Below are 24213 nucleotides of genomic sequence, written 5' to 3'. Positions count from 1 at the left end.
CCCTGACCATTAAGGTTTACATGTTCCTCCTGTGCTCCTGCAGGACCACAGAGTGAACATGAAAGAAGATTTTAAATCGGTCATAGATGTGGATGAGAGAGTCTGCAGCTGTCTGTCACTATGTTAGTGCTGAAGGACACAGAATGTGTAATTTCCATGCTTTTGTGTACACAGTAATGCAGTATGGGAAATTTATATGTAGCTGGCCAAATGTTTTAATACAAATATGATTTCACCCAAAACACAGACTTTATTGTTAGATATACAGTATCTCTCTGTCAGTGTGACATATGGGCTAAATACTGTACTTCACAAAATCATATCAATCCAGCCTTTAACATCCTAAAAAGGAAAACAAATCATCCTCCAATAAGAGGCAGCATTAGGGAATCTCAACCTGATGGATTGCAGTAAGTGTCACAGAATGACAGTGTGGAAGGAAGACTGTGCACTCTTCAGGAAGCAAGGACTCAAAATGCAGCTTTAATGCTGTTAATTCACAGAGTCCCAACATTTGCAGTGTAGGAGCAGGGAATGCGACGATCAGGAAGAACACACATTTTTCCCTAGCCACTGGAGGTTGCCAAGGCAGACGGGTATCTGGGCCTGTGTGACTGATGCCTTAGTTGTCGTGACAGTGACAAGTTTCCATTGTGTTTCTATTGCTAAACTCAACTTGCATTATGCGCAGGTGTGTCACCAGCAGTGTTGGGTAAGTTACTTTATTTTTTTTTATTTTTTTATTTTTTTTATTTTCTTCTTCTTTTCTTATTTAATTAGTTTATCAAAATTGTAAGCTAAAAGCTGTACGTTCACTTCTATCCACACAGAAATTTAATGTATTTATAACAAATTATTTTATAGTAATAAATTATTTAATATTATGTTCCCAGTAGCTATATATAACACACAGAAAGTCTGATGATTTTTATGTCCTGTAATTATACACCATATTTCCATATTTAGGAGCATAATCACTTAAATAAATATACCAAATAAACCACAATACATTGGCAATATTTTTTTCACTAAGGAATACAGCTGAATTGTTTATATTTGAAAGTATGTTGTATTAGAAAAGAGGGATTACATATGTGGAAAATGGATCAAAACAATTCATTTATTTTGGGTAAGTTACTTTAATTTCCCACGTGTGGGACTAATAAAGGTTATCTTATCTTATCTTTAAAATAGTAACTTAGTTACATTACTAGTTACTTCTATCAAAAGTAACTCAGTTACTTCAAGTTACTCATTACTTTCAGAGTAACTAGTTACTAGGGAAAGTAACTTTGGTTTTTCTCAGAATTCTCTTGTTAATGTGTTGCTTCCGTAACTGGATACCCAGCCAGACTGCCAGTCTTCTAGCTTGCTTACTTGCCACAAGTGCACTGTGCCACCTACCAATAGAAAGGAAAAAATAATGTGCACATTTCCACGAGAGAAATCCCACGCCTGATTCTATCCTAGCCTGCTTTTTACATCCAACACAAAAACTGCAGTCGTGGTGCTTTGATTGTACTCAGAACTCTGAAATTCTGCCTTCTGAATAGGAAGATGTAGGTAACACCAGACTGCAGATGAGCTGCATACAGGGCTGGACTGGGACAGAAAATCGTCCCGGGCATTTTGACTAGAGACCGGCCGCCATTATAGGAAAAATCATAAAGCCTTTGAATGAAAATAAACACTGTTGTGACAGTGATGTACACTGTTCTGATGGTATATATGTATCAATCTATCAATTGTTTGTTGCCTCAGATAATAAAGACTCAGATAATTATTTTTTTAAAAGTGAGACATTTTAAATGAGAATAAGAAAGTATTTCCTTCTGCCCCCCTCTCCCTGTTAATGCCCTACCTGCCCCCCTGGCAACACTTTGCTAGACCCGCCCCTGCACAGTTACCAGCTGTCAGCTACCTAAAAAAGGATCCTGGGGTTATTTGTCTCTCAGAAACAGTTCATAACTTCCCTTCAACTCATTCATGTCACCTAAAAGGTAAACCTGTTTCTCCATCACAGCTCTGATGATCCAGTAAGGACATCTCCTGGTTTCATCTTCATGTTTCCCTCTCACCACATAACCAAATCATATCATGACCAGCAGCTTTACAGCTGTGGCTCCAGCAAACATCAGCTGATACTAGAAATTAATATTAAATAAATTCTAACAACAGCTGATCAAGCTTAAACGTGCTGCTGTTGTTTACCGCGACATCCGCTGGTTTCTTCTTTCTGGCGCAAAGTGGGCGATAAACAAACAAGAGAGACGATCAGCTGATCATTGATCAGTTTCATGATTGAAGTAGCAACAGGAGAGAGAGGGGAGAGAATGAGAGAAGAAGAGGCAGCTGTGCAGCGTAAACACAGAATAACTCCAGCTTTGTGCCTTTTTCATTGTAGCTGAATTACGGGAAAAACTGTTCCTTTTCACCTCAATATGAAACGCGTAATATTTTCTCTGAATACCAGACGGGACGGTTGGCAAATCTAATAACTTATGAACAAAATAAAGTTCAACATCAGTAACATCATAGCACCACCCAGCTGTATAGAAACTCCGTCATGCTAGCTAGCACGCAGTACGAAAAAGTCAGCATAACGAAAATAAACTCCACCTAAACTTGGTTCATATCTGACCCAGATAGACTGCAGGTCGTAACTTCTTACCTGAAGTTCAGTTCACCTGACACTCGGACCGGCGGCTGCCTCGGGTCTCTCCTCTTGCCTCCCTTTTCCTTCATCCACCTGCTGGCTTCCTCCACTTGCTAATGTTATTGAATCTGTGGAAGCTCCGCGATAGCCATCACACGAAGTAACGAGTAACGAGCCTATCTAAATCCCAGTAACGAGTAACGCGTTCCCGGTTTTGGCATAATAACTAGTTACCGTGCTCGTTACCACAATAATAACGTAGTTACTGTAACGCGTTACTTAATAACGCGTTAGTCCCAACACTGGTCACCAGAATCTGGAAACCTGTGTAAAAGTATCCCAGTTCCCTTCGAGTTACTCCAACTTGCATATTCAGGCTTGTGTAAGGGGGATTTGACGTTTATATGCGAAAGAGACAAAAATGGGATACTTCAAATTCAATCTAGTTTTTCACTCTGTAAGCTATTGTCTACATATAAAAGCAATTTTGAACTCCGAGAACTCTGCATGCAAACAACTGCTGTCACCTGAGATTTATGTAGCTTGAAGGATTCCTAAACTCTGCACCAAAGTTTCTGTATGGATCCGTTTCCACGTGTATGCTTGTCGGTGTGTACCGTTTCCTTATCAGCTGCAACTTTCATTGTGGGCCTGCTGTTGTGCCTGTGCACTGAGGGTGTAATTTGAAGAGGTAGGTTACTGTTAGGGTAAAGCGATACAGCAGTAAACAGCATTGTTATACGGGAAGTGGTGGGATAACGGAGTGGTCTAGATTTCACAGATGATCTCCAGCTGCCGTTATCGCATGGTGTAATGAAACCTTTACTGGCCAGAAACAACGGGGGACATCCTCTCTCCATCTCTCCGTTCTTTTTTCTCATCTCTTTTGTCCTCGTCTTGTTCTATCACAGCGTCCCTCCGTCTTGTAATCATTCTTCATCCACGTTTCCTCTTTTTTTCCATCTCTTTTTCATGTATCTCGTCTATCACCCCCCTTCTCCTAACCTTTTTCCATCACAATCTTTTGTTTTTTATTTTCTTCTTTCCTCAACTTATTCCCTTCATCGCTGGTATAATTTGAATAAATCCCCTCCTTTGTCCTTCACTCCTTTTTTTCCCTTTTTCTGGCAGTCGTTTTAAAAGATGCTGTCTTATTATGGGATGCAGACAGAAGATAAACACCAAGAAGAAATACCTGTTTTTCTTTTAAAAATCGCTCTGAGTTCATCTCGAGCAGTTCACTGCTGCCTCTTTTCTCCTTTCAGCAGCTCAAAAGACTTATTTTGTGGACAAGTTATCAACCTCTGTGAAAATGCCAAGCGCATTTTTGTAAAATTACCACATAGCTTCATCTTTGGCGGTGCAGCAGAAGCAGATGTGAGCACAAGCTTCAGAAGAGAGAGAGAGACAAAAAAAAACCCCAACACCCTCAAGATTGTCTGCGAGGCTTAAATCTGGGATTTTGCAAACAAAACAATCAGCCAATTTGGCTAATAAACAGACTTTCACAATAAGGCTTGCTGTTTTTGTTGATTTTCGCTCTCGGTGTGCTTTTGAAGGCCCCAAGAGGTCTTGGAAGTTTGAGATTAATTACTTTTCTTTTCTGGTCGAGCAAATTAAAGAGCTCAGAAGCAGCCCTCGTCACCTAATCAGCTAATCAGCTTCAGCGTCCCCACCACCTCACTCCCTCCTCTCCTGCCCCCAGCCTTATCAGTACAGTGCATTTGACACTCCTTTGAGCTCTCTGAAGATCAGTCCATCACACAGGCTAACGCCACAAAAACGCTGCTCTTTCTCCCACTTGAAAAATAGATTAATTGATAGAATTTTTCTTTGAAGGAGTGCCTTTGCGGCCCTGTAAACAGGGCCCATTCTCGGCTTGCATGTTTGCAGGCATTATTTGGACGCTTGGGTGGCAAAAAAGTCTCAGAGGTCTGCTGGTCGAGCGGCTGGTGTTGAGCCCCAGGGCAGTGAAGGGAGGCAGGCACCGAGGACTTGGGAACTCCCCCCCCTTCCCTTACTCCGCGCCCTCGTCGGAGCAGAACAGCAGCGAGCTTTCACAGCCGAGAAACCACAGAGACTCGACAGGCTGATAAGAGTGAAACAAGCCATTGAGTCTGGTTTAAAGAGAAGTTTTTCATTCCTATGTAAGTGTGGGAAAGAGTTATGCCATGGGAAACAGATATGCGATGGGAAAAATGTCTTTGGTGCTGAGAAACAAGTGACTATGTAAAAAGAACTTTAATTAAATACTGACTCTTGATGGGATTATTTTGAGTTGCTTAATTCACTGACTCATTTCCCCCCTTTAGCCTGACCTTGAGTTGCCTTTACTGCACCCGACCTCCTCCTCATCTGATAGTAGAGATGAAGCAGTCGGCACCATCCCTCCGTCGCTCTTCATCTATCTGTCTTTCTCCCTTTCACTCTCTTCCTCCACCTCTCCATCTGTCGCAGGCACCCCGTTTCTCTTCTTCTCTTGTTACCTTGCGTTTTTTTCCTGCCATCTATTCTTCCCTCCTTCCATCTGTCCTGACCCCATTAAGCTCAGAACAAGAGTGATGAAAACAAGAACCCGTTCTTTATCGCCCTGCCCCAATTTTCATCTCATTCCTAATCAGCTGATCCCAGCATTCCCCCCATTCAGCTCAGTTCTCGACATCTCTTTTTTGTGTATATCATTGCTTTAAGTGCATACAAGTGTACGTGTGTCCATCTTCAGATAGATAAACCACTTTTGTCACTCTCTTTCATTCTCTTCCTCTACACACAATAAGCCTCGCAGGCTGAATGATGCTGTCTTTCTCTTTCTATCATGTTCTACAGCGTTGTGTCACAGTCTGTTCTACAAAAGTAGTTTTCACATCACTATTTTCTAGATTGGTCAATTTTCTCCCTGACGAGAGAGCTGAACGTGTACCCTGTGCAGACTCTGGTGCCATATTGGCACACAACTTGAAAGTCAGATCACAGCTTTGGCTTAGTTTCCTGTAAAATCAAGAAGAAAACACATGACAATCACCCCTTTTCATCTTTTGTGTTTTAATCCAGCGAGAACAATTATCCTATACAGTAAAAACACAATTCTCGCTGCTCTCCAGGGTTCCTTGCTGATGAGCTTTGGAAATATCTTTGCATCTCTAGCATTTTGCCCATTGTAATGTCTTCATTGTTGTCACACAGTGTAAATTTCCCCTGAATGTACAATCAGTTGCTGTGGTTAATGAATACAGCTTCCTTCTCTGACCTTGGCAGAGATGAGTGTGTCCCTATTGCCCACACATGCATGATTACACACACACATGCACACACAAACATCTGCACAAGCCCATTGAGTGCCCTCCCTGTCAACACAGCGAGGTAAATGAGTCTCGCTCAATAGTCCCGGCCTCTAGTGATACAAATTATCGTTGTATTCATGAGCTGGCGGACCTGTTACAGCCAAATATCGGCTCTCTGGGCGTGCTGCTGGTACTTACAAGTACAAATTGTGTGTGTTTTTTTTAGCTAATCGATGTATTGACCAGTCTATAACAGGAAAGCGAGCATGCGTCTGCGTCAAACACACTACTCTCCAGAAACTGTCAGCGTCCGGAGGTCAACACGAATTATTTATGTAATGTAGCTATTGAATAAGCTTATATTTGTTAAGCTGCAGAAGCCGTCATTTACAGGAAAGTGTGTTCCCCACTAACTACACCCTATGGCATTCATCTGTCCATCGGGTCAGGAGTATTTGTTTGTTTAAGGAATAGCCATTTCAGGAGGCAAACAGAGCGTGGACATTAGCTATTTATAACTCCACATGAGTATTGGTGTGCCCGCTGGACATAACAGCCTGTGCTTATGGAAAGCTGTATATCACTGCATAGAATTAAATGAGACACAGAATCAAAACATGTGCTCACATCGAGTGTGCGTGTCTAAACGGTAGCCAAAGTTCAGCGTGTTTTCAGCTTTCTTTAATGCCCAGAGCGACTATGCCCATATGGAAAAGAAATAGTAAAAACATATATGATTTACTCATAAAAGTGGCCACTTTCTCATTACTTTCATATTTTTTTTTAGTAAGTATACAAAACATACAAGTTTCATTATATAATTTTTCAAGGGATCTTATATGTTTTCACTCTTCATACAAGTTTCATACTAGACAGATAAAAACTTTATAAGATTTATATATATCTTTTCCATATGGGTGCGGCCATGCATTATTGAAAATTTAAAGTATCACACCATAAACAGTCACTGTTTACTTCTGAGATATTCCGTGTTTTATTGATCACACATCAGCATATCAGAAATCTATACGTTACATGAGAAGCTCTGAAAAGTGAGATGACCTCATGTAGAAAAAATGCACCTCTACTTCTACTTCATTAAACTGATGCCAGTTTATTTACAAACAGCTCTCCCTTCCATAGACCTTGTGGTTAAAGTATTTGCCAGTGTTGGTCTGTGGGTTCGTATTTTGGATCTGATTTGGGCTCAAAAATTTACATTTTTGAGTAAGAAAACAAACCAACCCCTCTTATTTGTTTTCATCACGGACAAAAAGCAAGTCGAGTGCCCAGTGAAGTCACAACCTCTAAAAAAAAAAACCCTCTGGGGTTGACAAAGTAAGCTGATTAGGATGCCAAAAAACTAAAGCTCCTTGAAATGCCACTTGAGGCTGGCTCCAGGAGTGAGCATATCGACTGATTCTCATTTTAAAACATCCATTGTTAAGTTTGAGTTTTCCATCTCTTTAAGTCAGGAGTCAGATTATTATTTTAAGCAGTGGTGGATCTCCCAAAAATCACCTCAAACAGAAATGTTTCCAGAAATCACTCTTATTATCCTTTTAAAGACTGCACTTTGTCCATTAGTCTGAGCTTAAAGCTGACTTTTAACATGCCTGAACTGAATTCCTCAGTTTTGATGTGTTATTTTGACTGAAATTTGAAGTTCTTCAGCCTTACAGGCTTTAAAAAAAACATTGACAAGATATGTCCAACTGCAAACAAACATCTTTTTTATTTCTACCATGAATTTTTAATAATTGGTGTTTTTCTAATCGTAGAACCTCCCCAGCAGGTACAAAAGTGAGTTTTACTACCTTGACTTCTTCAAAAAGTGAAGTCTGTGGCCTAGTCAAGGAGACACTACAGCACATTTACATTGGACTGAAAAATGATGAAGAAACTCTTTTTGGCTTATGTGCCAGACAAGCAATTTTTCATTCAGGCGAGTGAGTGGTATCTTTTAGTCAGGAATCTAGTTTACCTTAATACGTCCGTATTTTTTGTAGCAAAGAACACTGAGCTCATCAGATTGGGGGCCTTAAGAAATAGCAGCTGAAGCAGCCTGTTTGAACTAAAGGGCTGCTTTGTTTTGTTTTTTACTAACTGCAAATCATACAAAGATATGCCAGCAGGGCCTTAGAGTAAAAATAGAGACCTGAAAATGACATGTTCCCTTTGAAAATGTGTGAATTTATTCACGCCTGTTTTCAGCTTTTCATGACTTCTTTCTACAGATATTTTTCATGCAGTTCTGAAGACCACCATTCTATCTCAGGCTACTTCTGCTCTCGCCCATGACTCATCTTCCATCCTTGTCCTCCAGTACCCCAGCATTCGTGTCCTTTATATTTTAAGCAACTCCATGTTTTACTTCTCTTGAGATCACTTCTGACTCATCAGATCTGTTTCTGCGCACCTGGGCGTGCATCAAATATGTTTTGAGACCCTCTTTTTTGTATTGACAACCAGTCTTTAGAGTATAGATAAATGGTAGTCACCTGACTGCCACCGCGGTGCTCGTAAGTCATTCATCAATGCTAATTTGGTGAGCAAATTTTCTCCGTGAACTCAGCAGGCAGATGAACAGAATTGAATTAGCACTGATGTGTCACCAGTCAGCCGTGTGAAAAATAGATGAAGTGAAATAAAGGTTAAGGGCACGTTTGCATGTCATTGAAACACACTTTACAGTGTTTAAACATCAGCTACCAAAACGATTATACTGCAAATGTTGGGATCACTTTGAAAACTCTCTAAAATCAAACATTTAAAACTGCAGCAGGATGATTTTGTAGGGAAAAAAAGTATTCGATAAACTTTACTTTAGCACACTTAAAGAGGGACATCTTGATTCGATTAAAAATAAACCACACACAAACACAAAAGTCTGACTAAAAAACAATGTGGAACATAAATCCTCCTTTATGGTTATCCACTCGGTTAAATACCGCTGTTTATGACGTCAGTGTTTATGTCTCATGACCAACTGTGCATATTTGTTGATGGAACATTTTGGATAAAAACCGAGCGGCCAAAACCAACTTTGCACTGGGGCGGCACCCACCATGGTTCGAGCCTTAATGACGGGTAAATCAATAATTTCTCTGCAAACACTAGCAGTTGTCTTTCAATCTGCTCGTCGGGAAGGTTAGCTCGGTTCAGGAACATCGACGCAGCAATCTTTTAATTAAAATTCTTTGTTTTGGGTAAATGCTGCTGAGAAAGGTTTATAAAATAGGGGCACATATTTCTTGACAATGGATGAAAAGACTTTCATGGAGTATGAGTGTGTTACCGTGTTTTGTCAGAAGAATAGGTTTGTCAAGGCTGTCGTGAAGTCACGCTGTGAGTAATTTTATTGCTAGTGTTTTGTACAAAAAAACTACAAAAAGTCTACATGTGGTTTTGTGCAGTTATTAAGAAATCATGGGTCTGCAAAAGAAGAAAAAAAAGACTTGAAAAATAACTAACTGACAATGCCGAAGTCTTATACTTTATTTTCCTGCCATGAGGGGGTCGCTTCACGTACAGTCCTTTTACCAAACAATGATTCTTTCCCTGTTTCCAGAAGTTATTACCAAATCCTGTCCTTTAATAACTATTACTACACATCTTTGACAAGGTACATTTTAATCTGTTTAATGATCATAAGATATTTTTTGATCACCCTGCAATAACAATGCAAACATAAATGCACAATTTTGAATCTGTGGATACTTTTTAGACATGGCATGGAGGCTATTTTAAAGTTGGATTGACTTAATAACTAACTTTCATATTATGTTCTAAAAAATTTGAGTTAATAACTTGAAATTTTCAAGTAATCCTGATATTTTGACTGCTGGTTGGCAAAATTTTCTCTTTTTTGTGGTGGTAACTAGCTTCCATATCTCAGCCTTTGTATGGAAGCAACCTATGTTGGTGTTACAAAACAGTATACATTATTGATGTCTGCCATTTTTCTTCTTTGCAGGCTAATTATTCTAACACAGGTAAGGCATGACAGACTGTTCATAGCTTAAAAAGACTGGCTCGATTGTGTGCTGCGTGCGTCTATTTAGATTTTCAAAATTTGGTACCGTTTCTGAAATATTCAACTTTTTCTGGTGATAAAGTCTCATTGACTTTGAATGGAGAGCCACCAATTTCTCACCTTGCCATTAGTGGCACGTGTTATTTCCCCCTTTATATTGAAGATTGTGAGCTCAAGTACAGCATGGGATATTTCACACATCAGAATTTTTTCAGGAATCCTTTTTTTCCTTATAATCTTAGTCAGAAAACTAAGCAGTACAAAATTATTACATACTGCAGAGGGACAATTTTACCACAACAAGGTAAATGTCCCTGAACAGTGAGGGTGAGTACACTTTGAATACAAAAACTTGACAGAAATCATTATGACCCCTCGGAGCAATTCTATAATGCAGTAGGGTAGCTGCTATCTCAGGTACAGTAAATTTGTAGCCTATTAAAGAAGCTGCCAGTAGCAGCAGTTCAGTTTCTCCAGTAATTGAAGTCTAGTTTCTTTATATTTTCTTTTTAAGAAATGGTCCATCGATTTATTGAAACATATGCAAACCTACATAAATACTGTACATCAAAAGGCAAAAACAGCACAGATTTGAACAAGCTTGGAAATCAGTATTTGGTATGACCACCTTTATTCTTCGGTACAGCCTGAACTCTCCTAGCCAATCTTTGTCTTTAGGAATTGTTCTCCAGCCTTCTTGAAGGATATTCTGTCAAGTACTTGGGGGACACAAGCACAGTGTCCAGGATAGCCTCGAGGACCACAGCAGCATTAAGGCCATTAAACACCGAGTGTGTAGCAAAAAAACAACATGAAAAAAAAAGCAGTGAAAATAAATTCCACCTTAAGCAATGATGACGAGCTGGTCCTCATATTTCTAATGAAGAAAAAGGAAGAAACTGAGATTCTGGGTTTTATTTATTTTTACCTAAGAAGCCAACTTCTCACAGATTCCCTCATCCTCTACTTCCCTGTTTCATTTGCAGCCACCTTCCCCACCTTCCCCATCTTAACCATGTCCTATTAATGCTGTTATCAGAGAGCGGTCATGAAGCCAAAGGCAGATGCCCAGGGCTCAATCCCTGGATAGTGCTGCTTAGACTGAGATATACAGTTTGGGATACCATGTGTGAGATATGATGCGGTTTTATGCCATATTGCCTTGCAAGTGTCCAAATTACACACAGGGTGAACATAGAGAGCTGTTAGCTGACAGATGGTTGTAGCACAAATCTGCATTCAAGTCAGTAGGGGCTTCAGGCTTACAGCTCTTCAAGCTCACACATGACAAACAATAATGTGTGCACAGGCTGTGTGTGAATATATGCACCTGTGTATATGTGTACGTATATATATATATATATATATGCTTCAAACTTGGTATTCAATATGTGTAACTCAGCATTTTTGCATGCTTGCTATCAAAAATTCATGTCCGTCTTTGGTGGTGCATGTGTGCCTGCGCGAGCATCTTTTGGCTGTTTGCTGGGCATAGATTCAGCAGAATGCCACTGGAATGAGAATAAGTGTGGCTTTGCCATGGCAACAGAGGAATGCCAGAGGAGACGGGAGCGGCAGAGTCAAAGCCCAACGCTCACCACAGCAGGGGAAGAAGAACGAAGGACCTGATTAAACACCACCATCTCCCCTCCTGGAGCTTCCAGCCTCCGCCCTTTTTATCTTCCATTTCTATCTGCTGTGAGACGCTACAAAGTGAATGCCGCTCAGTCGCCTGGAGATTTGCGTAGGCACAAACCTCATTACAAGCAGAAACGCAGTTTATGCAGATTTATTATATATATATATATATATATATATATATATATATATATGAAAGAACGCTTGCAAGCTCAATGACACAAAGCAGACGCAACAGCATGCCAAAAATACAGTTCTGTACGGTGAGCTGAAGCATCAAGGTAGATGTTGTCAGTCTGATGGGTGATTCACAGTTTAAACTTGTCTGCTGGTTGCATCAAGGAAATCTTTGATTGATTCATTCGGTCAGAAGTGTTAATGTCGAGTGCTGTACCTACATGCAGCACGCTACTCTGATAAAATGACGTGAGTGATAGTTTTCCATGTACCTTAATGTACTGAGCTCATCGCTGGTTTGGGCTTATAGCTGCTTTCTACTTCTGTTTGCTTTTTCATAGTTTTTAAGGGTCATCAGGGAGGTTTGCACCTTTTGTCCTTTTCACTGAGGCGGCAGAAATATATGGAGGGGTCAGGGAGTGGGCAGCTGAGTGTCATCTCAGATCCTGAGAAAAAAAAGCAAAAATCTTAGCCTTGTCCTAGTCTGATCAAATTTTACCATTGGGCATTTCACAGGAGGCTTTTTTAGTTGTTTATTTATTCATTTTCACAAAAGTAGATTTATTTATATCTACATACTGCTGGCAAAGTGCTTTAGACTTATTTAATCCTACTTTTTTTGCAGTGTGCGTCACCAGCCCCGCTTCTCTCCTTTCCAATGCTGTCCTTTTTTTGGACTTAAGACCATGAAAGAAACAGCCCCCTCCCCCACCAACCCCCCAACCCCGAGGGCAGTCCGGCGATATTAGCTGAAAGAAATTAACAATGCCGTCAAATTAAAAAAGATCACTCCGCGACCTTGTAAAGACAATTATAGCTGTTCATTCTGGCCACGCTGATGAGTTTCTTGTAGGTTCATCATCATAAGCTAAATAAAGTGGGGATGAGATCAAAGCCGGTGAGCCTGATGCTACTTTAATGTAATTCATATTGACGTCTGTGATGTAGTGACCGTGGAGAGACAGTTAAGGATCGGAGCTAAACAAGGTCCAACTCAACAAATAGTTCCTCGCATTTCCTCCCCTTATAGTCGGTCCTGTCAAAAAAATTATCCATATCAATTAGTCTTATCATGTCTATATTTAGTCAAGCAGAGTTTGAATTTCCTGGTAATTACACGTGGCAGTGTTTCATCTTCACACTTGCAGGGGTCAATAAAAAAAGTTTTGCTGCGAGTTTTTCGTCGGCAGTGCGATCAGAAATCTCTCTGAATGATTCTGGCATAATATGAATGGAAATATAATTTATTACATCCCTCCTCCACTCGGAGATTTCAGTGAGCACACGTACATAAAGGAGAAAACATTTCTGGAAATTGAATGGGATCCTTGCGATGATTTCATGTCCTCAGCTTACAGTCTCTCTCTCTCTCTCTTTTTTTTTTTTTGGTGCACCCTGTAATTTCACTCGTAATGTGAGAGTGATCGAGTTGTGATAATAGCACGTTTTTATTTCATATGAGACAGGAAGACTCATTACAGGCCCTGACATGTTTCTCGACAGGGGAGAGCAACGCTTCCTGCCATCTCCTGCATCTCAACAGTTGTCAGTCTTACATTTCCCTTTCATCATCAGTTCCATCTTGATTTTCATTAGTGCCAGGGCACCAACTCTCAGAAGTCATCCAAGCATTGCTAAGTATAAAATAGAGAGCTGTCTTAGCTGTGAGGTGGTGCATTGTGATTTCAAACACAAACAAACTCATCTATTTGCTATTGCCGCAATGCATTAAGTAGCACTCAAAAGGGTGGAAAAAGCAGCACAATTAGACTCTTCATTAGGTAACAGTGGGAGTTACTGTAGAGCTATAAGGAAAACTGAAAACTTGGCAAAACCTCAAAAGAAAAAAAAAGAAAACCTCTAGATCTGTTTGCAAACTGCAGCTTGTGTAAATTGGTGTTCGCTTTAGAAGATTGAGAAAGATGAAAAGATATGATTAAATGAAATCTCGCAGGAGCTGAGAGAGCCCATTTTGAAGCCTGGATTTTTGTTTTTTATCACGGCGTCAACAGTGCACCTATAACATCAAGGAAAGATTAAACAGGGAGGCCGTGTTGCCAGCAGCATCTGAGCCTCCTTATTTCTACCGAATGTCCTCTGAATCAAAGCCAAGTCTCGTCTCTGTGGGGTTTACAATAACATGAATCCTGGCCTTAATAACCCGCGCAGGTCAGCACAAGCACACATAGATTCCTCTATCCCTCTCCTTCTCCCGACCCATTTCTCAGCTTCGCTCCCCGGAGCATTAAAACAGACAACGGACCTTGGTTAGGTCATGGCCAACACAGACCTCATTTGTCACAGAGGATGAACATCTATGAAACTGGATTGTTAATTATGAGAGCAGAATAAAGACATATGAGTTATGAAGAGACACAAACACACTTACACACACACACTCACACTGAAGCACCAGTCTATACCTTGCAAACAATACTACAACACATGTATGTAACCTCACAGTAACCTTAAAGGCTGTCCAGGCCCTAACATATTCTGATTTACTTTATGGGGACTCGCTCTGTGTCCTCACAACATGGGTAATATTGTACGTGGACCACACAAACACAAGCGCAGCATGCCATTAGGAGCTGGATAAAGATGCATGGGAGCTTTCAGTTTCATAACTCATATTATATTGCATAATAAATGGATCTCAGACTCCTCAGTCTAAGTGGGATTAGTTAACTGATTAACACAAAGAGGACTCTGTGCTGTTTAGAGGTGGTGCGGTGGCTCAGGCTGAAGTTGAATACTGGAAATCTTATTGAAATTAAGTCCTTATTTTCAGGAAAAACACTGTAAGCTGGATTTTTTGTTGAGGGGAGGTCATTCAAGTGTGTCTGCTACGTCAGACCTAGGTTATACTAAGATTCAACCCTGAAATGCTGTTATCATGGTGATTAAGAGAAACAACGTTTCTGCTTTAGCAGAGTCTTCCAATTATGCATCCTTATGAAAATTTACATGAATCACCTGGATTTTTGTTAAAATGAGTTTAATAAGTGGAATACATTGGACCCAGACTTCCAAAGTTGAGCTGCAATCTTTTTTTTTTTAATATTATTAAGACAAAGTGGAAACTCTGTACTAAAAATACTGTAACCGTGGAAACAGTTACCTTGTTTGACTTTTAAACTTTCTTTTGAAGCTTCATATCGTCTTCCCACAAACGTAAGGATGTATTTTTGAAAGGAGGAAGGATTTTGTGTGTCTTCGCTTTTATTTGAAACACTGAAGGGACCTTTTATTTGTCAGTATGAACAGGAGGACTGATTACACCAAGCAAAAAAACTACATAAATATTATATTAGCTGCACTGTTTCAAGACAAGAGAAGTTCAAACCTTGTTTAATTTGTTTGTTGAATCTCATCTAATTTTGAAGTTAGACGGATTCAGAGAAACACTTTGAGGCATACTGATGCCATCTGCCAACTGCGTCTATCCCCAAATTAGTGTGTGGAACAGCATCCAGCATTGATTGCTTCAACCTTTAAACCTACATCCATTAACAACGGTCCTGCACCTCAAAGCACCGGAAAACATGCTAAAATGCTTGGATACGACTTTTCTCAGTTGTCATTGCATTTTATAATCAGGAAGAAATAACCACAGCAGTCACCATAAAAAAAAGAAGAAAAACCAAGACAGAATACAGAAAACTGATGATGAGAAAATGAAAAGCAGTCTTGATCCATTAAGGCTTCAGTCTTTTCTGCACGTCAGTTTTCTGGAGAAAAAAATGAGACCGAAGTAGGCTTCTATCAAACTTTGTCTGCAGGCTGCATGCATGAGCTGTTTGGTGCAAAGTAACAGACTGCTAGCATTAGCAATACAAGCACTTTGCACAAGAACTGGACAACTACCTTCTTGGACCGTCGTTATTATACAAAAAAAATCATGTTTTTTGTCTGATTTTATTACCAGTCATACAAACACGCTCAAGAGGTCCAGTTTAATGACTGAAATTAGAGGAAGTGTGGACTAGCAGACAGCTGCTACACCAGCTTGTATTGATGCACTGCTCAATAAAAGTAGCATAATAAAACCTTAACAGATGCATCAAGGGGGAAAAAAAATCCAGTCCCTGTGGAGTTGTTATGAACAGGGAATTTTGTAAACATGTTCAATTTTTCCCTGACTTTCAGCACGGGAGCCTTTTGAGAACTCCGCCAAATGGCCACTGGAGGAACTCGTGGGAAGGAGGAAGGACTGGCAACTACTGGAATGTTGCGATTGGTTAAAAATCTAAACCAGACGTTACATCTTGCTTTTCTATGTGTTTTCAGTCTCAGTAACATGCAGTTTGCCTTTATAAACCTTTGTGAAAGAATGGGCCATTCTAAATTTCTTCTCTCCCACATATTTCATTATCATCTGTAAGTATTGCAAAGTGAAAGGATTTAAGATCCACAGCAACTCGGCCACCAAGTGGCAGACCACGTAAAGCTACAGAGTGACAGAGGCACATAGTGTGTAAAAGTCACCAATTCTCTGCTGACTCAGTAGCTGCAGTGTTCCAAACCTCCTCTGGCAACAACATCAGAACAAAAACGGGCCGCCAGAAGGTCATGGCCGAGCAGCTCCTGTATGTGTAATGTGTAGGTGGCCCATTTAATTTGCCTATGTTTGACGCTGCCCTCAAGGGACAGTAAACAGCTACACATGTGGACGTGCACCTGCAAATCACTGCATAGCACCAAAGCTGTTCAGTACTGGAGACAGAAGAATAGCACGTTTTTCTGAGTTAGGCTACATTCAAGTCTCATTGACAGAGCTTTTAGCTACAGTCTTTCGCATGTTAACATGCGAGGGAGAAATCCAACTTTAACATATTCCTGTCCATCCGGACAGACAGGAAGGCCAGACAGTTACACGCTGATTGAATGACTGCCTGACTGTCAAGAAACCAGTCAGATAAGTCAAAGCAGGCTAACTGACAAAAGACCAGTAAAAGAGCTTCAGGCAGACAGAGAAAAATGAGTGTTTTGATCGTCGCCCTGGAAGAGTAAATAGCCGTCCTGGCGACACAGCGGGGTGGCGGCCGGGTGGAGGCGAAATAGAAGAAAAGAGATGGGGCGTAAAGAGAACAGGGTGCAATACTGAGGGGTGCTGAGGCGGTGAAATGAGGGGTTTGAACTGCTGATGTAAGCGTGGACACACTCTCTTTGTCTTTCTCTTGCACACGCACACACACACTAACGCACACGCAGCGCTGACAAGCCGTTTCTACCCATGGGAAGTCATTCAGGGTTCAGAGGTTCAAATGAAAACGAATAACAGTGGCTGGACGTATTGCTCTTCTTCTTCTTCTTTCTGGCCCTCTCCCTTTCTTGTTGCAGTCGTGATCAAGCATTTTCCTCCATTTGCTTCCCCTTCTGCTGCCCCCCACCCAAACCAGTCTTCCTTCCCCACTTCACCCTCGCCCTTTTTCCTCCGCCACCCTCGGCTCTGGATTCCACACATCTCCCTTTAAATATTAAAAGGCTAGTCTGAGCAGTGCGACCGTATGCAGCATAGCGTTCAGAGAAGCAATTCTGTATTCATTTTAATCATCTTTCAAAGGGCAAAAATTCTCTATTCATTCTAATCTGTCTTGAGCATTTTAATAAGAACCATTCTTTGGACCTGCACTGAATTCTGTGCCATCTTTCACAGCAGGGAGCAATCTCCCTGGGTTTAGGTCTGTGTTTGTTGCCATCTGTAATTGGTGTTTTTCCGTTGGGGACCGTCTGCATCGCGTGACAGTGGCAACGCTTGCATATTCCATTTTATCAGGCACCGGTTGATGGTTTTTTTTAGGGCGGGGAATGTATTTAATCATGAATTTGACACAGAAGAGCTGCTGTTTCATCTCAGATCAATTAACAATGGGATGCACACAAAGATGGGAAAGTTTATGACTGAGACACTTCTGAAACCAGCCCCAAGAGCATATGTATATCACGAAGGACATAACCCCCCCACAAAAAAAATAAATAAATAACAGATGTTCATGTGAATACTCTGGAAGGGCTGGCTGTTTTTCCAGTGTGCTGTATACAGGAAGCACTGGAGAAAAATTCAGGATTAATAAAACATTGTTCACAGGTTTCATGAGAAAATGTTGCTGGTTCTTTTATGAAACTGGTTTTTCTGACCAGCCAGTTTGATTTCAGGCCTCCAGTAGGTAAGAGCAGCCACATGAGATGGAAAAGATATTAAAATTCTGCTTTTCACATTCATAAAATTCAGCCCTTTGTTGCTTCCAAGTTGTTTGCAAGGTCAGGGAAAAATTTTAGTTGTAGGGATGCAATGATTCCCAATTGAAGTTGGAGGTATTAATTATTGACAGCTTTCCAAATGCTGGTATAAATGTTAGCATAGAGTGGCTTAAGAGCATTTGAGGATATAAACTGTGAAATCGCACAGCCTTCGTTGGTGTATGGTGCTTGCAAGTCGTATAATTTTTGGAAGCTGCAAAACCATGAAAAGAAAGACAGAGTTGCTTTGTTTTAATCACCAGTCAAAGGGATTTAGCCACCAGCATCACCCAGTGGGTACTAAGGTTCTGTTTGAGACCTTGAGCTGACTGTTTTCATAGTTACCATGTTGTTGTTTTGAAGTCAGATGTCACCAGCAAAGGATGAATCTGACTGAAACACCAAAAGGGTGTTAGCTGGTTAAAGTCAGTCTTGAACTAAAAATATCCTGATTTATTCTCCTTTTGATTTAAAACCAGACAATAATTTACAAAAAGAATAAGTTGAAGTCACCGTTTATTGACACTATAGAATCTCAGCCTGAGCCAATAAGGTCAAACCAGCCTATTTTTCTCAATGACTTCCTCACAATCATTCTTTTTGCAACCATCCAAATCTCACCCTGGTGGCCGATATATAAAGTGCAGGTTTAAGGCACTTCTGCAGTGGCTTCACTTCACAACTTTTTCATACAGTCGAAGTTTGCAATAGCAGCAAAGACAGCAAGTGCTCACCGGGGGCACATTAGCAAAACTTTTAATGGATACAGCTAAAACAGGGAACATTAGCATTCATTCTGAGTAATGTTTACGATCTGGTGATTATATAGTGAGCTCAATATTTACTCCCTTTTCAAAGTTGTTGGCAGTAAAACCAAAATCATTTACTGAAAGGCACTAAACTGTTCTGCAGAGTTTAGATGAACTAGAGAGGAGGTTCATATTTTTTCCTGCGGATCAGTCACTGCAAACAACATTTTTTCCCCATTACAGTTTGTAACTTGATGTGTTCCACAGAACTGGTGATCCCAAAAGCGGATATTAAAGCAAAGGGAAGCAGGTTGCAGGTAAAGGGTGATTTATTTGGAGCAGGTACGCTGGTGAGAGGCTGGGGAAAAGCTTAGGCTGGAGAGCTGGAGTGCTATTTGGGCTGGTGAGAAGTGCAAGGCTCCAGAGAAGCGAGGAAATCCAAAAGAGGTGCTGCAAGAATGGGGCTCAGAGTTAAATACGGAGGGGAAACTATGAAACAAATGATGACTATCAAGATGTAATCAATCAAATGGCTCGACTGCAATTTCACTGACTTTAGTGGTGACTATGATTTTTGAAAGACGGCGGTAGAAGAGCTGGGTGTTTTGATCACTGACGAGGTGCAGCTGGTGAGGCTCTGCTCCAGCTCAGGGCACCTGTCTCTAGTCCTGCAATCAAGCAGGCAAGCACACAAACACACACACACACACACACACACACATAGAGGTCAGGTGGCTTAGAATAGGATGTTGAAGGGGAGTAAGATGGGGCTGCAGAGGCTGGTGATCAAATGTGATATTGATTAAAAAAGTTTTAACTTTCAAGCTAACATGAAAGATGTGCTATTGATGAAATAGTAAAAGGTCCAGAATTTGCATGTCAGCAAACTCTGCAGACTCCACATACCCTAACCCTCTCAAGTCACTGATGTGAAATGCCTGAAATGAGAAAAGCAAGCAATACTACGAAGTTTTGGAGTCTATTTTATTTTTTGCCATTCTTATTAACATTATTATGTGAATTGTAAAATCTTTGACCCTGTTTGGAATATTCATGAAATATTAAATCGTCAAGCAAAGTCAGTGCTTTCCATCACTGTTCTAATTTTATGCAGACTGCAGTGCAGATGTCACTTCAGTTTTGCCCTTGAAGCAAAAACTATGTTGATGAAACGACGCACTGATCACAACAGGAATCCTTTTCACAGACTATTTTAGAAATCAGTTCATTTATTGTGTTGACTTCAATAAAAGACTGAAACAGCGGGCTGCAGATCTGGATCTACTTTGATCGCCATTGACCAGAAGTTTATGGTGCAGTACAGGGCGAGCTGTCACTCACGCAGCCTCTAACTCATGCGTGCGACTGTCTACGTTAACACACAGCAGCACACACAAATACAACCTCACAATGAACCAGGAAAGGTGTGAGAGCGCGTGTCTTGGTTTGTTACAAGACAAAGCGATGGACACCAAGTTGCCTAAAAGCCCTGCTGGGAGTCAGCGGAGCGCTCAGCCGTGTAATGCTCTTAGTGCACTTTGGCAACAAATATGCACACAATCATACCCACTATATGCACACACATACTGTATACACCCAGGCTTGCAAATACAGTTTGCATTTTCACACTTGACAAATGCTCCTCATGCACGCACAAACAAATCTGCAGGGGCTGTGTGGCGGTGACACACTCACTACAGAGTATTATTCGAGTCCTATTACACCACACTCGTCATTTGTCCTATCTCCCTGCTATCAGGCCTCATACTCTATTTGACAACGAGGAGGCAAATTTGCCTTCGACTAATGGTTGATTCATTCAGATTTTCTGCCATGTGTAACATTAACGTTTGTACTTAGAAGTCATTTCGCCGTAATGTTTATTTAATGCTTCTGCAGTCATTATGCCACCTTCCATGTTCTTTTTAGAGCATTGTGCTTGTGCCCTTTTTTTCCTTTTAAAAATGTAGGCTGCTGTTTGTCATCAGGTGCAAAAAGCTTCAGTTCCCATGCTGTCTTTTTTTTTTTTTTTAAACCAGTGACAAGTTCAGATGTAGTGCCCTGACAACATCCTTCTTTGAGACATTTCTGTTTTTGATGACAGCGAGTGGAGAAAGGAACACATCTCAAACGATGTGTTCTTCTACAAAGGGATTTGAAACACCCTTCACAGATATGACTGAGTGATGACTGAGTGACTGACTGAATGATTATATTTAGATTTCAGCCTTTCATCGCGTTTACAGACGAAAAACCACCAACATGCGATAAGTGGCCGACGGATGACCTCACCAAGCTGGGATTGGATGATTTGGATCAGTTTGGATGTTTTGACACATGCTTGGACCCGTTTGTCAAAGAGGTGAGAACTGAGCATGCGATCACAAGTTTCTTTTTTGCCCTGACAAAACCATTATAAGTTGTCCACTAAATGCACTCCATGGGAACATTCGGAGACAACAAACATCTGCAGCCTGATTTCCATTCACAAGCTACACAGTTTCTAAAGAGCCATATGCTGCGTTTGCCAACGGCCTCCCTGCAGCTGACTGTGCTGTTGAGTGAAGCTTCCTCATGCTGCTTTGAGGCTATTACTTCTATACATACTCTTTTATATTTGTTTGTTTGCGTACTGTATTTTGAAGCTGGCATACATTCCACTTCCCCTTTTTCAGCTTCTTCCGTAAGTGTTTAAAAATGGATGAGAATTTTATTCAGTGCGAGGCAGTTCACTCTGCCAGTCAGGCGTCATGTTCAAATGAAAGAGCTGACTGTTTGTGCACTTTGGCTGGGTGTGAAGAAGTATGTATGTGTGTGAGTGTGTGTGTGTGCGTGCGTGGTTGGGTGATCTTGTGGGTGTGAAGAGACAAGTGGGTGCGGGGGTTACTGTGAGGTTAAACCAGTCTACTGTCAGGTCAGCCAGAGTTCAGCAGCACAGAGGCTAGAAAGCAGCAGACAGAAGCACAGCTCAGGTAGACTGAATGATTGCTGTGGTTTAGACAGACAAGAGCACCGAGGTGGAGTTCCCCCACAGAGACAGTGTTAGACAAGAGGATACTGAGGTTTAGGAGATCGCAATTAAATCCATGAGAACGCCTAATCCTCTGGAAATGAAAGCTAAAGATAAGAGATCCCATCAGAATTGGGAAAACATAGTAAAATGTTGCTTTAACAGTGTAGCATTACTCTGAGTTCACCATGGGAATACTCAAAACTGAAGACTCATACTGCTCCTGTGCCTGAGTCTGGGTGTGAAAATATGTTCAAACCCATTATTTTATGTCTCTCAGATTCCCTCAATCTCTCATATTTTAATTTATAAACCAAATACGTGGTATATTTACTGTATGCTAGCTTTATTCTATTAAAAAATATCTTCAAATTTCAGTACATGTCCCACTGAACTGTGTTAAATAATTTCTTTAGGAAATGATAAAAATAAACCGCAAACATGCTCTAGAAAAAATGTCTGGAATGTCTGAAACTTTCTGTGTCTATTTGTCTGTTTTATTTTATTCCCCCTGATGGGACGGAGTATGTAATCGGCTCCATTTGTTTGTTTGTCTGCAGTCTTGTGTCCACAGTTTTCAAGATATTGCTTTTAAATTTTGTCTGATGGTTGATACCAATAACAGCTTGAGCTGATTTTGTTTGGGTGAAAATTGGGTCAAGGTCAAGGTCACACTAAATGTAAGAATTCAATAAGATCTTTATATTGCCTGCAGTTCTTCACACTTCGTGACAATATACTACTAGTGTTGGCATTGGCAGTACTCGCCCAGTAGTTACTTTGTATCGATTGATACCAAACTTTGGAGTATAGCACAGCACGACTACTACCAAGATTTTTACTTTCAATGTCAGTAGTAATTTCCCAGCCACGAATAAGTTATTGCTATGGCGCTTGAGGAGTTTACTATAGAGCAAGGTTAATGGTGTAGCTGGAAACATTATCACCAACATTACATTTTCACCAATTCTTTTATGCTTAAGCTGCAGTATAGTTTCTCTGATCGAGTAATGTGTTTTATATGTGTAAGGTGTTAAGGCATGCCTTACTAAAACCACTGAATGAAGCATTGCACGCTCACAGAAATGTGCATGAATTCATTGCAGAAATATGATGGAGAAATATATAAAGGTTGCTATAGTTGATTCTTTATCTGCTGTTAAGTCTCTTACACTGCAGGAATTGCAGCTATTAGAACACCAAGAATACCTGTTCAATGAATAAAATTCACATTGATGCTCAACAGCTTGGCTACTTGAAAAAAGTCTTTGTTTCTGAATTACGTCTGTTTTTCATCTAAAACCCTAAGACCTTGATGTACCTGATAATTTGGTTGTCTCAACTGCTGCTTCTAAGTTAAATAATAAAGTAGGGTCTGTTTTAGCTGAAGCTCCAGAACAGGAGTCCCTAAACCAGTGGGTGATGATGATGCCTCACCATTGTAACATTACACATTACTCTACATCACATATTCAACTAGTGATTTATTTACCATTGGCAGATAGTTTAGTCCATTGTAACTGCATCTTGTCTTTCAGATCTTCACCCACCCTTTGCAGAGCCTTACGCTACACAGGAAATATTATTTTAATGTTCTGTTGACTTATCTACAACAATAAGCCACATTAAGAACTGATAATAAATATACTACAACCTGCAGGTCTCGTAACAGACGAACTCACAGATGGAGCTTTAATAGATTGGGCTACACCCATTCTAAGCTGTATAACCGATGTATCCTGCAGTCACACAGTCACTCTGTGAGTAAAGTTAGCCAATTTAAGGACAGTGCTGGGTCGTAATTTCACATTATCCAAGAGTCTACCATGTGTATACTGGGCATCCTACTGTTTTTACCAAGAAATCAGTGTGCTTTACTGTTTCTAAATATCAAGAAATGGTGTGTGCTGGGCTGGCAGACATCAATCAAGCAAGTGCTGAAAGTTGCTGCCAATTAAACTTGACAAAAAGAAAGCAAAAAATATTCTTCAGAAAGATTTAAAACTTTTGTTTTGTTTGCCCAAGTTCCCCCCCCCCCCCCCCCCAAAGTTGTCTTAACATCAGCAGTTTGTTTTGAAATCTATTTATTTTACACATCAAAAGAACAAAAAAAGGCTCAAACTCATTTTAATCAAGTCCTGATGCATAAACCCACAGTCAAAAGGCAAAATGAAAACTTTTTCTCAGGCTTAGCAGCACTTACTGTATGTCTGTGTGGTGGATTTGTCTTTCAAACCAAAAAATAAAATGCACCAAGAGAAAAATCTGCAGTTTATTCTGTTATATTTTCAGTGTCTGAACGCTCTTTGTATATAATTGGGGCACAACTAACCTGACCTCTTTGTTCTTTTTTACAGGACAGCAGCGAAACTGCCGTATGACACAACTAAAAAAAACCAACTCCACCCCAAGTTTGATTTGCA

The sequence above is a fragment of the Astatotilapia calliptera genome, chromosome 19 (genome assembly GCF_964374335.1).
Source record: "Astatotilapia calliptera chromosome 19, fAstCal68.1, whole genome shotgun sequence".
Lineage (NCBI taxonomy): Eukaryota > Metazoa > Chordata > Actinopteri > Cichliformes > Cichlidae > Astatotilapia > Astatotilapia calliptera.
Note: the sequence above shows the minus strand (reverse complement) of the source record.